Genomic DNA, 12,534 nt, shown 5'->3' with positions numbered 1-12,534 from the left:
TGATGAAGACGAAAACTCTCTTTGGCATGTTGGATATCCGCTTGTCTCAGTCGATCTGTAAAATCTTCGCGACTGGAACAAATGCAAATAGTGCTGACTCGCTCGCACCAACAAAAAAAAAAAAAGGATCCTGAAGGCTTTTCAAATGAACTCACTCTCACAATGGTGGGGGAGCCCAGAGCGGGGTGAATATACGGTCTGGGCTCTGAATGGCACAATGTGTGAGAGCCAAACAGGGAGCTGTGAAGTGAAGGCTCAGGACCCTCCAGGCTGCCTGCCTCTGTTGTGCTGAGCCTCGGCCGCCTCCAAAGCACCGGCAACGACGCGGCCGACGCGGCACTACAGGTCTGAGCTCCAAACTCAACTCAAAATGGAAATCCAAATGAGAAAGTACAATGACTCATAATTTCAGCACGATAAAAAAACGAAGGAGAACATCATTTAGAAAGTGTAATTTACATTAAAATGAGGGGTTTAAAGCCATAGTGAGCTATTAATGTGAAATAGGGCAGTACGTAGTAGTTCATATTAAAAACTCCCTTTCTGATATTAAATAATTCACTGTGTATCTTTAAACGGTAAAGCAGGCATTCTTCACAGGTTTAGTTGCCCCCTTGAACATTTATGTCGTGGTTACACTTCAAATCTGACAGTTCAGAGGTGAACGGTTTGAATCCTGCGACACCATCAGCCATGCAACCTGCTGCCCTTGAGCAAGCCTTTCTGCTTACTCATTTCTGGATGTATGAAACATGTAAAAACAGGAAATTGTAATGCCTCAAAGGGTCTTTTCGATAGCACGCAACATTCAAGACACATTGATTGATCGTTTCCCCCATGTCATCAGTACACATTGCACCTGTCACCACCATCTTGTTAAATTCCAGTTTTATTTTTAGCTAGTGTGGAACACACTGGTTTAATCACGTAATCTAGAAAATAATTACAGCTCCCAGAACACTGTTGGTATTTTATTGAGCACTTGTGTTGTTTAAAAACTGTTTTACATTTTAATTCATAGAAAAAAAACTTTTGAATATTTATGCTACAGCTTTTTAAAAAATGCAAAAAAAGAGAGACATTTATATAAATCGCGTATTTTAAAGAATAATAAAAGGAGACCTGAGTGGTTGCAGTACGTTCAACCAGCGCTTCACTGTGCAGCCCCAGCTTGCGTGACTGAGGAATGTTTTGGCGATATCTCTTTAAGAGACGGCTGCGCCTACAGCTGTGAGAGCTCTCTGCTTTGTTGCTCCTCTTATTTCTACTTTCAAACTTCATTTTCAGCCCTTGCAAAGATTTTCAGAGCCGCTCTCTGGACGTTGGCAGGCAATTTCCCCCAGCAGCCAAACTTCCCAGCATGCCTTGTGGTGGGGCTGGCTCTGTTCACAAAGTTAACTGTGAAGTTGCTCCGCTCGACATGAGATACTGTACAGACCCTGCTTCGCTCCTACCCGCGCCGGATTACATGAGAAACACACTGTCAGAAGATTTTTTTTTAATTTTTTTTACATGCACTCTGTATTTACAGCTCATAACTTTGCACAGCCTTTCATTATACCAATAATGAAAATTCCTTCAAGAATCTATTAAAACGTTTAAAGCTTATGATTGAACCTCCTCGCCCCGACTAAGATCCAAACAGTGGTTATAACTGACATATTATAATGTTTTATCGTCTCTCCAAATACTTGATCTGAAACCACTGGAATTAAAAGACATCATTCAATCACACTGCCCGTCGTCTGTTTTCTGGAACAGATGCATCATCAAAGCAACTTAATAGACCGAAAACAATTAAATGATGCACAGCTAAATTGTATTTAATCAGAACAATATGGAAAGAGTTTCATCTCTTTGCACCAAAGTGGATAGCACATCCCTGTACTGGATGACATGCGAGGGACAGTAAAGGCTGCCTGCAGCATCTGGTGGACACCTGTAAGACTGCAAGTCTCCGGGGTGAATACGAGGCCTTTGTGATTCTGCTAAGTCACCAAAAGCTCTGGGCCGGAGCATACTGACCCCCTTCAGCGCTCCGGCCAGTTAGCATGGCGGCCATGTGAGGTGTTTAATCCCAGCGATTCATCACGAAATCAGAAAGGCAACATGAATAACAAAGAGCAGTCGGCGAACGGCAATAAATATATCAACGGCAATCGGGTGAGCCGGGCAAGACCAGGTGCTTGGGGGTGGGCAGGAAATCAGGTTCTGCCAACATTTTTGGCTTTTTTTCCCCAGGGTCACTAACACAGTAAGAAGAAACGGGAGGAATAATCCACCTCCAGGTAGATACAGTGTGATCTGCACCATCGTGGATTAGAGTATAAAAGGAGACATTCAGAACTGCTTCTCACTCTGGATGTTAAAACATATGCATATTGCCACGTGTTTAAAGTTAAGAGACATTGTTACACAGCAGATTTATGTATTGATACACATTTAGAAACAGTGGACAAGTAAATTAACATCTGTAAAATATAACGCAGTCAAACAGAATATGGAAAAAACATGGTCCATACATATGTTCAATTTTATTGAGACGTTTTTGTTTTAAATTGAAGCCATAGTTTGTGTGTTATTGCTCTTCATTGCATTATATTGTAAAGTTAATCTTATTATTATGATCATTATTATTACTATCATTAACATAATAACGCCTTTGTTGTTTTTGTATGTTACAAAAACTGCACAATATCATATTTCACAGATGTCCACGTTCCTGTGTCGATGCAAAGTACTCACAGTGATTGCTTCAGGGACATTTTTCTTTCTCCTCATTCGTGGATCTGTTGGGTAAACAGGAAACACACAATATTGTCAGTGTCTGTGGCAAAAAAAAAAAAGAGTCAAATTGTGTCTTGCTGACTAAATCTTAAGCTCTCAAAGACAAAGAAAATGGTTCAACATGTGTTTTAGCTCAAGCACTTTAGGACTTGTACCCAGCGCTCGGCGTTAGCCCGTTCATTTATGAGAGCTAATCACTTCATGTGGACCCGATCACAAAGGGATCGTCACTGACACCAGAGCAATTACGTTGTACATGTCTAATCCCTTACACAGCACTTAGGGCAGTTTTAAAGGCCACCAGCGCACACTGCGCAGCTCCCTTAACTGTTAGGGTGAAGTTTGGTCCATTTTACAGCCACTGGGGCACATGCCTGATTGTTAAGACCAGGGAAAGTAATCCCTGGAGTCAGGCCACTAAACCTGCTCCGCTCCTGTAACCATGGCAGTAGACAGGTAGTGTCTGGGTCACAGGGCAAACATGGCCAGACCTCAGCACCGGCCACCGGTTAATAATCCAAATTTAAAAAAAATTTAAAAAAATAGCCTGGTGTGAACACAATGTACACGAATGTGCGTAAAACACACTTGCAGAAGAGCAGGTTCAGGTAAAAGTTGAGCTGACAGAAACCCTGGACCGCCACGGAGCGGTCCAGGGTTTGTGTGAATCAAACGGCGGAACCGGAGTTTTTAACGCGGCTAAACACGCCGTCACTGCGGACGACCACGACGAGTCACAATGACAGGTGAATGGTGAACGGGCCCAGGAAGGATTAGTCTCAGACACGTCACGAGAGAGGTGGATAATGGGACTTTTGTCTCTTTTTTTTTTACCGTAAGTTTATTGTAATTCTGTGTGTAAGGAGGACCCAGTAAAATACGCTTTTCCTTGTATGGACTAAGTGTATTATTCTGTGCATATGACAATAACAATATATTGAATCTTGACTCATGTGGATGGAGGGACTTTTCATTCACAGGGTGGTCTTTGCCACCAGACGGTTGACTTTTTAAAAAATAATTCTAAAATACCTCTTTCACACCATTTTCTTTCCTTTTTTTTTTTTTTAAAGAAACACGCCGTTATCCCATTTGAAATTAGGTAATACATATGGATGCGCCGGGGTGTGAGAAGAATGGTCCAGTTCAATTATTCCTCTTCCCAACATGCCCCAACGATGGTCTGGTCTATCGTGCCCTTTTGAAAGCAGAGCACATGATCTCCCCTGGCCTTTTCTCCATTTACCAGCTCTCTCCCTCTCTCAGTTGCTACGAGACACTCCAGCTGAAGCCAAGGCTTCCACAATTCATTACTGGAGGAACAAAAGCCAAAAGCGCCGGACAAAGCGGGGCAGACCAACTCAAACCAGCTCCCACTTAACACACACATCACACCTCTGAGTGCTCTGCTGACATACAAATGGCCAATTCAAGACTTCTTCTTTTTTTTAATTTATGTATTTTTATTTTGCTAGACACACTCAAAATGACCGGTAAGAAGTCAACAGGTTGAAGACGTGCCCCCTATTTTGAGATCACTTCAGGTTTCCTTATATTCTTCACCAGATATTATTCTAATATCCGCAGCAAAAAAAAAGGATTTCAGGGAGTAAATATTTCCACACAACAGCTTTTCAGGGATCTTGTGCCAAAGCCTGAATAGGCTACTCTGCACACCGTCGGTGCGACATCACCTGTCTCTGGCTTTCCACCAGCTCTGCCTCGCCAAATCATGAAACATCTCTTTTCTCTCCAACCAATCAGATCTCAATCTCCGGCTGTTCTCATGCAAAGAAAGAAGAGGTAGGGTAGGAGGTGGGGGGGGGGGAGGCCAATGAGAAATGGTCCTCCTCCTTTTCCCTCGTATCCTACACACACACACACACACACACAAGACAATCACCGTCTGAGAAATGCCAACGGACGGGCAATCAGTCATTGTAATTAGGCGGGCTGCCATTACTGAGCCCTCATAATTCAGGCTGGAGCTGGAGGACATAGGTAGTGAGAGCCCAGCTGCCGGCTGCCACAGCCCACCCCTGGCTCACCCGAACCTTCAACACAGGCCGTTCCCTCTCCCCTCTTCCCTCCCGCTGATGGGGGGGACCAACAGAATTATAAGGGGTGGTGGTGGGAGGGCAGAGGGGTGGGGGGGGGGGGGGGGCAGGCTGACTGCAAATTTTTAAAACTCCCTCCCTCCCCATCTCCCTCCCTTCCTCCTCGTCTACATCCCTAAACCGCTCCCACTCGCACTTTCTTTTCACTGCACTGCAGAGTTTTGTTCTCCAAAACAGCATGAGCGAAAGCGCAGATACCTTGGGCTGGGAAAATGGCCGTGCCGAAAATAGGGGAAACGGTCTCAATCCGAACGCGCAGAACGCCTTCATGCAAAGTGGACAAGTGTCATTTTCTCCGTACAATAGCCTGCGGATGGGTGTCGTCCACGCTGTTTTCTAGGTGTTGGGAACACGGGATTTACAGTACAGACACGGCTCGCTCTTTTCTCTGTGGAAGTCACAGCTGCAGAGATATTTGCATAAGGGCCGTTGACTCAGAAACTGGCTTTGCCCGTCGCATATAGGCCCTGAAGTTTTTTTGGCATTGGAATGAAGAACTGCAAGTTCAGCCAAAATAGACAATAAAGCAGAATGGAGAAAACATGCCAAATTGCTGGAGCAATTCAGTCCAGAGGCTCATTTTTCCAAAATGATTCACACTCACTGGAAAGAAAAGCATTTCCCTGTCCTCAGATGAACTCAGTTTGCTCTGTGTCGGCGGGAGGAACGCGCGCGCGACACTCGATCGCGCGCGCACGCACGTCCACATGAGCACACTGTCGATACTTTGCTCACCGTGGAATTAGGTCATGCGCATAAAACCAGCAAAACACAGACACGCATATACATTTGCACTATACTCAACAACAACAAAAAAGACATTGTCAAAGTCACGAGGGGCAAAACCACAAACTTGGAATCTTTGCAAGAACAACCCCAGCAAGAACAGCCATTTTGCATGTACTGTACCCGGCACTGTACACCCGCAGCTCGCACTACAGCAGCAGCAGCAGCACGGTTGAGGAATGAGGGAGGACTGAAGGCAAGTTTTGCATCAGTCAGCAGTGTCCTGAGGCCGGTTTATTGGCTTGTCTGGCTGCGCGGCCTGACAGCGTTCACCTGTTCCTTCTTCCCACGGCGGCGTGACGGTCAACGGTCTGCCGCCGCGCAGCAAGAGCAGGAAAGTCCGAACCCAGTCGGCAATTTTTCCGTCGTCCATAAAGACTGCCTTTTTGCGAAAAGCAGATGACGCAAATGAATGCATGGAAATGAAGACGTGTACAGCTGTGGCCTCATCCCAATAAGTATTAGGGGTGGGGGAAAAAAATCGATACAGCATGGTATCGCGATATTTTGCGCGGCGATATTGCGCCGATACACGGAAGTCAAGTATCGATCTTTTATTAAATCAATTATAAACCTTTTGGTCCTTGAATAATAAATTGCCTTTTCAGCGTTTTCATTTTGCTGCAATATGTTGACAAAGTTTTCCTTTGAAGACAATTTGTGGTGGAAAAAAGGGAATAAATCGCAATATTTAACATATCGCAGTATCGTGATGGTATCGATTTGTGGAACCTCTGGTGGTTCCCACCCCTAATAAATACCACATAATAATAAACGCATTTAAAAAAAAAAGGAAATGCCGGCATAACATGAAAGCTTGTGAAAGAGGAGCGCAGCTCTCCTGCGGATATCCGCTCATTAAGTCTCACAATTTGATCTCGCACTGAGCAAACATTACGCATTAGCTCACAGAGAAAAGATAATAGCCTCCTGTATGGTTTTTGCCTGGAGCATTTATGCACTCACAACTGTGCCGCCGCTAATGATAAATATTTGTGCAGCTGCTGTGCGGCGCATCACTGACGTGTGACAGATAAAATACCAGATCAAAAGAAATGACGAGCGATGAAGGCGAAGAAGTGCCGAGGACCGAAAATATGCACTCACCACAATCTACTGCGTGGAAGTCATCGGCGTTAGTAGTTATTTCACCGTCGGGCGAAGTCATTATCTTTTCGCTGTGAAGTGTTGAGACTTTGCTTACTCAACAGATTACGCTCAACGGTCTTTAATGGCAGTTGTAATAAAATGAGTGATTCAACCCAATGTTCATCCTCCGCACGGCTATAAAAAAGACGAGCTCTCCGAGCAATAAAGAGCTGAACGTGCGGCGGAGAGACACACACATCTGGACCGAGGCACGGATGCGTTTGTTGGAAAGCGAGAAGAAGCACACCGCGTCATGTTGTGTAACCTCGGAGGTTGCTGCAGACGACAAAACACCCCTTGATTTACACAGAATGCAGGTGGTCGCAGACTCACGCAGAAGTTAAAAGTATCATTTCAAAAGGTAATATGGATAGTGATTTTTTTTAATTTTTTTTTATGGCTACAACGGTTCCATACGACGCACAGCAGGAGTCTGTCTTAAAAGCGGGTTTTCTAAATGTTTGTTCTGCGCTGTAAATAAACAAAAGCAGCATCTCCTCTTTAGGAACTGCAGAGCTGCTGAAAGGTCTTTGAGCGAGGAACTCAATCTGTGACCTTTGACCACCGTGGAGGTCAAAGACAAAGTCCCTAAATGAGGACCAACAAGAGCTTCAGAGATATCTGAGTCATTCTCATGGGCAGTTTGGGCTTCAGACTTTAAATATGATGTCTAGTTTGCTTAGGAAAATAGAACAAAAAAAAATTCCACATTTAGCCTCAAGTGCCTTGACAATGTCTGATACGAAAGAGCTTGCCATGATGTCATGATGTCAAGAAAATGTGAGATTTCCAGCTTCCAGACCGTAGAAGCCAGAGAGTCTGTTCACAGACAGCCGACAGCGACAGGTCATCACCGTGAACCATTTGTGTTCCTCAAACAGGACACAGACACAGGAATTACAAAAGAAACCATTCAAGCAGCAAAACAAGTAGCAATACTATACTGTACTTCACACTTTAGTGTACCACCCGATCCACACTCCATATTGCATCTTGTGCTACTGAAGTGTGACCCGAATACGCGTTGTATTAACTTAAATGTGTACCGTGTGTTGTGCTTTGACAATTATTACCTTGACGTTTTATGTTTTTAATAACTTTAATGGGGCTCTTCCTCTGTAGGTCGTTCCGACCCGATGTTCTCGTTTGGATTCAGTAAATCATATTTGTGTAGTCTTTGGCCCACACCGCTCTGCCTCTGCGTGAACATTCATCAAAATGACTTTACTGAACTAATAATGTTCCGTTTCCTTGACGCCGCTGCATCCCTCATCACATATATTTTCCAGCATAACTGCAACTCAAGATTTCTTTGTTTTTTTTTTAAATGCACCAAACTAATAAGCATTGTGCTGGATGGACTCCACCCCTCTGTGCTTTAGCTTTGTTCATGTTTGCACTCTCCAGCTGCATAAATGGCACCAAACATTGACACTGTCACGTGTTACAGAGTCGCTTCATGCTTTTTTTTTTCCCCTGCTCATTCCCATGACAGTGACCCTGGAACCACATGACACCTACCGACAAGAGGCACTGAGTACAAATACAGGAAATAAACGAGAAAGAAGAGAACCACAACAGGAAAGCACTTTACACCACAAAACCAGTGCATACATAGCTTTAAATACTAGTATAACATTGTAAAATAATAGTATTATAATAAAATTGTGAGAAAGATATTTATTTCCAGTGCTACACAGATGTTTACTTTTATTAAACACGAGAGTAAAACCAGCGCAATGTTAAATCTGTAATGCGCACAAAGACACACTCCTCTAAATATACTTGTTGAGCATAAAACCATTCGAACAATAAAAAAAAAAACAATACTTTCAGAATAAACCACAACGTGTCAAGTACTGTGTAAACAGAAACAGCGGCGCTGCAGTGGACTCACCATAATAATAACGCGCCATGTGCGCGCTTGCTCGTCAGCTGCAAGTCTCCTCCGCGCGCGCCGTCCACGGAGTCACCGAGTGCAACAGGCACGAGTGGAAACCGAAGGGGGGAAAGTGGCACAATAAGGCTTTCTCTCTCCGGCTGAAGAGCCGCAGCAGCAGCAGCAGACGCAGCAGCAGCAGCAGCAGCAGCTGCGCGCGCGGAGTCTTTCGGGGCTTCAGACGTATAGTGAGGAAGAGGAGGGCGCTTTGGAGAGCTGTGCGTGTCACCGCCGCTTAATTCAAATAGCCTAGAAAGTGATCCTCAAGCCTCAGCCCAGTTATAATCTACGAGGTAGTCCGACGACGGTCGCGAGGACGGGATTACGCGCGCGTCCCGTCGAAAGCTTCCCATCTGGTTCACCCCCCCACCCTCCTCCACACCCTCCACACACACACACACACACACACACACACACACGGCTCCATGGCGACTCTGACTAACCACCGTGCGTTAAAGCTGGACTGCAAACACACATAATTATTTGTGTATTTGCCCTCCGCTTCTTTTCGTCTTTGCTGTCGCTTCAGTGGAGGATTCAAATCCTGCAGAGGCTTTTTTTTTTTGGTTTGGTTTTGCTGGAGAACAATGAGTGCAGAGTTTGAGGTTCTTATAATGGAGTCATGTTGCCCACACGGTGCGTGTCGTGATTTGGCCCACTTTCTGGCTGCGGCACGTATGAAAGTTAATATTTCATGCCGGAGGACTGATCGATATCACACATCTGCTGTAGTGAAGACGTTAGGAACCGACTGGCCGACAGGGCATTATGCAGGAGCCCTTTAAATCCTCTTTGAGGTCAATTTGCTTTGACATTTGTGCAGATAAAATGTCATTATCATGCTTAATCAGCTTGACCCTGCAGAGGAAACTGCTTTTGGAAAAGGTTCATCTTGCCTGGTGAAATGTATCCTAATGCAGATTCAATATCACAGCACACAGTAAAAGTCATAAAGTTGAAGTTGTGAAATAATAAATAAAAACTCATGAAATATGAGCAATAGCGCTTGTGATAAAGGCTTGATGTTGCCACAACAGATACTCAAAGCTCGGCCTTCGTCAACGCAAAGTGTTGACAAATGTTGACAACGCCAATGTTACACTTTTGAATAATTGCACTTTCCAATTCCCGCTGTGTTTCCCCAGCTGGATAGTCACGAAAGAAGCCAAATCATGTCAAAAACAATGCAACTTTTTCCGTACTTTTTGTGTCTCAAGTGATTTTTAAAAGGAATAAACCCATCTGAAGTCTCGGCAGTGGAGCACCGAGCATCCTCGGGTCTTCTGTGTGCACTTAAAGCAGAGAGTTGATCACTCTGCAATCCTTCAAACCGGCTGAGGCCTCGGGGAGGTTTTAATAGGGACTTGAGCCATCACTCAGAATAACTCTCACTATATCTTGACTTGCACCTGTTGCATGAACTGCTCTAACATACCAGACTTGACAGACGGTAAACACAGGCTGCGCTGACTTTTTCCTCTCCCCGAGCGCACAAACGAGCCGGCAGCATGTTTCTGCTCTAAATCCGGGGCCACTTAGACCGCTTGATCGTATCTATTAATACGAACGCCGCCTCTCGCATTAAAGAGGCTCATGTTTCTGTGAGGCCTCGCGGAAATTTACGATCATTTTGATCTCGGTGGCCTGCGGTGGCCCCGAGCGACGCGACCCCGTCGACCCCCGCGCCGCATAGAGACACGGCTAATGAAATTAGCCGTGCATGAGTGTGGCTGTCGTTTGTGCTCCGTCCTCTCCAGATTTGTGCGCGCACAAGCTTTCAGGCTCTGCAGTTCAAGTGACTCACTGCAGTTGGGAGAGCGGGGATTACTGGGCGGGGTGAATGGGTTCACAGAGCTGCAAGAGCAAGGCAGCGCGAGGTTGTGCCAAAGGAAATGACATGAAATGTGAAGGACTTCTGTTTCCACAAAGAGCTTCCTGCCTCTTTATGATAGTTGGTGAGGCCTACATGCACTTGGACAAATGGTTCAGCTTTTTAGGTCATGTCGAAAGTGACACTTCAGATTCATTTCCAGCGTTTCTGCAAAACTGTGTTTGGATGTTTGCCTAATTTATTCCGTCTTCCGTTATGGTTTCCCGTACGTCTCAGGTGTTTTCCTCAATGTAGGGTTCGTGAATATGGCGTGTTTGAAGATGAGATAGGCTCGATTGATCCCTGAAGACAATCTGCATCTTGAATTGATGGTTACTCCTCAGAGCTTGAGCCTTCCTGTTTACGGACCGGCATGAGTCTGTGGTCGCACCGCCAGGTTTTTCGGCCTCCAACACCCACCTCGTCTGGGCTGCTCCAGACGGGGAACGCGAGGACAAAGACACAACTATGATCCTGCTTGTCAAGTCAAATCACCTCTGTCGACTTGATGTTGAACTGTTCTGGGACTTCTGCTCAGCCTCAATACTTGGATTGATTCCACGTCGACTACTGAATCGGAGCAGTCGCACTAGCTTCGTACGATCAGCGGGGAAGGCGGTTGTCAGTCCTTTCATACTGCATCATACGGGCGTTTCCTGATGGATTACGAAGATAAAAACGTCACAGTTTATAGCTCTGAGGTGAATTTGCACATGTATCGCCTTTTCAAAGATGATTGTAATTATATTTGCCTATAAAAGGATCACGCCCCCTGTACAAATGTATTCTGCCAATGAATGAATTTGTTTTCCTCCCTTGGTCTCCACCCTTTCCAGCACCACACAGGCTAAAAAGCTATATTCTGGTTTTTGATTCAAAGTCACTCCAACATTTGTGCGAAGGGCCCTGAATGCACAAATCCATACGCTGTTTCTAGACTCCGCTTCAGACAATGAATCTCTTATGCCGCTGGATCAAGAGTCCAGACACAACACGCTTGCAAATGCAAAAACCACTTGATATTTAGATTGAGGATTACGACTTACTTGTCCCATGGCTTCTTCTAAAACTCCATGGAGAGTTCTCCATCATCCATAAGCATGTGGATTCCAGCTCGGGGGTGAAGCGGTGAGCTCGCCCGTGGCTGTGCTGAGATGTTTTGCTTGAATGCTCTTTGACCTCAGACTGTCTGGAAGCTCTTTACACACTAAGCCATGCTTATTTGTCAACAGAATGCTTTGCTAAAGTTCTCCACGCTCAGCCTAGAGCCTCTGAATGAGGCCACTTTGCACAAAGAGGCCATTCTCATTGCTGTTTGGACCCCGAATCAGCTTTTTATACTTTATTTTTTTTGCAGCAGAGGCCCTTTATTTACGTTGGATTGAGAAATTGGGACTATTTCTTTTAACATAAAAAAATGCATTCAACCTGTGCATTTATCAGCAAATTGAGCCGAGCATTGTGGGTAAAAGACTTGAAGGTAAATGACTTAAAGGTGACGTAAAATACAACGTGTAATCAAATAAGATTGCGAACCAAAACGGACCCCAGACCTCCTGTCCGCCGCTAACGTTTCTCACAGTCTCCCCTTGTGCTACTCCGTTAGCCACCTCCTCAGGAAAACATGTTCATTAAATTCCCAGCAGGAGTCCCTACGTGGGCTTCACCCTGTCATTGACAGATGCATGAATGACTCAATATGCGTCTGGATTTGTAACCTGCGAAGGGCTTAAGAAAAAAAGAAGAAGAAGAAGAAAAAGCCTGTGAGACAAAGGCAAGTGAGGCGAAGCTGCGGAGCCTTCAGTCTAAACAAAATCTCATTGTTCCTATTTTCCACAGCAAGGGGGTTAAGGCGTACTCTTCGCCCACCACCCCCCCTCCCCCCT

The 12,534-nt window shown here is 45.1% G+C and overlaps 1 long non-coding RNA gene across 1 annotated transcript in view; it reads right to left on the bottom strand.

Annotated features, from left to right (window-relative positions):
- Window positions 1-8,847, bottom strand: part of LOC137804178 (uncharacterized) — a 39,033-nt gene extending 30,186 nt beyond the window's left edge. The window contains exons 1-2 of the long non-coding RNA XR_011080121.1: window positions 8,737-8,847; window positions 2,746-2,789 (exon numbers count right to left, since the gene is read on the bottom strand). This is a non-coding gene — a long non-coding RNA (uncharacterized lncRNA). The remainder of the gene's footprint in view (window positions 1-2,745; window positions 2,790-8,736) is intronic.
- Between the last annotated feature and the right edge of the window lie 3,687 nt (window positions 8,848-12,534).

This window comes from Clinocottus analis, unplaced genomic scaffold, assembly GCF_023055335.1.
Source record: "Clinocottus analis isolate CAN_PGR_092001 unplaced genomic scaffold, fCliAna1.0.p SCAF_6, whole genome shotgun sequence".
NCBI classification, from domain to species: Eukaryota; Metazoa; Chordata; class Actinopteri; order Perciformes; family Cottidae; genus Clinocottus; species Clinocottus analis.
Note: the sequence above shows the minus strand (reverse complement) of the source record. Positions and strands in the feature narration are given on the sequence as shown.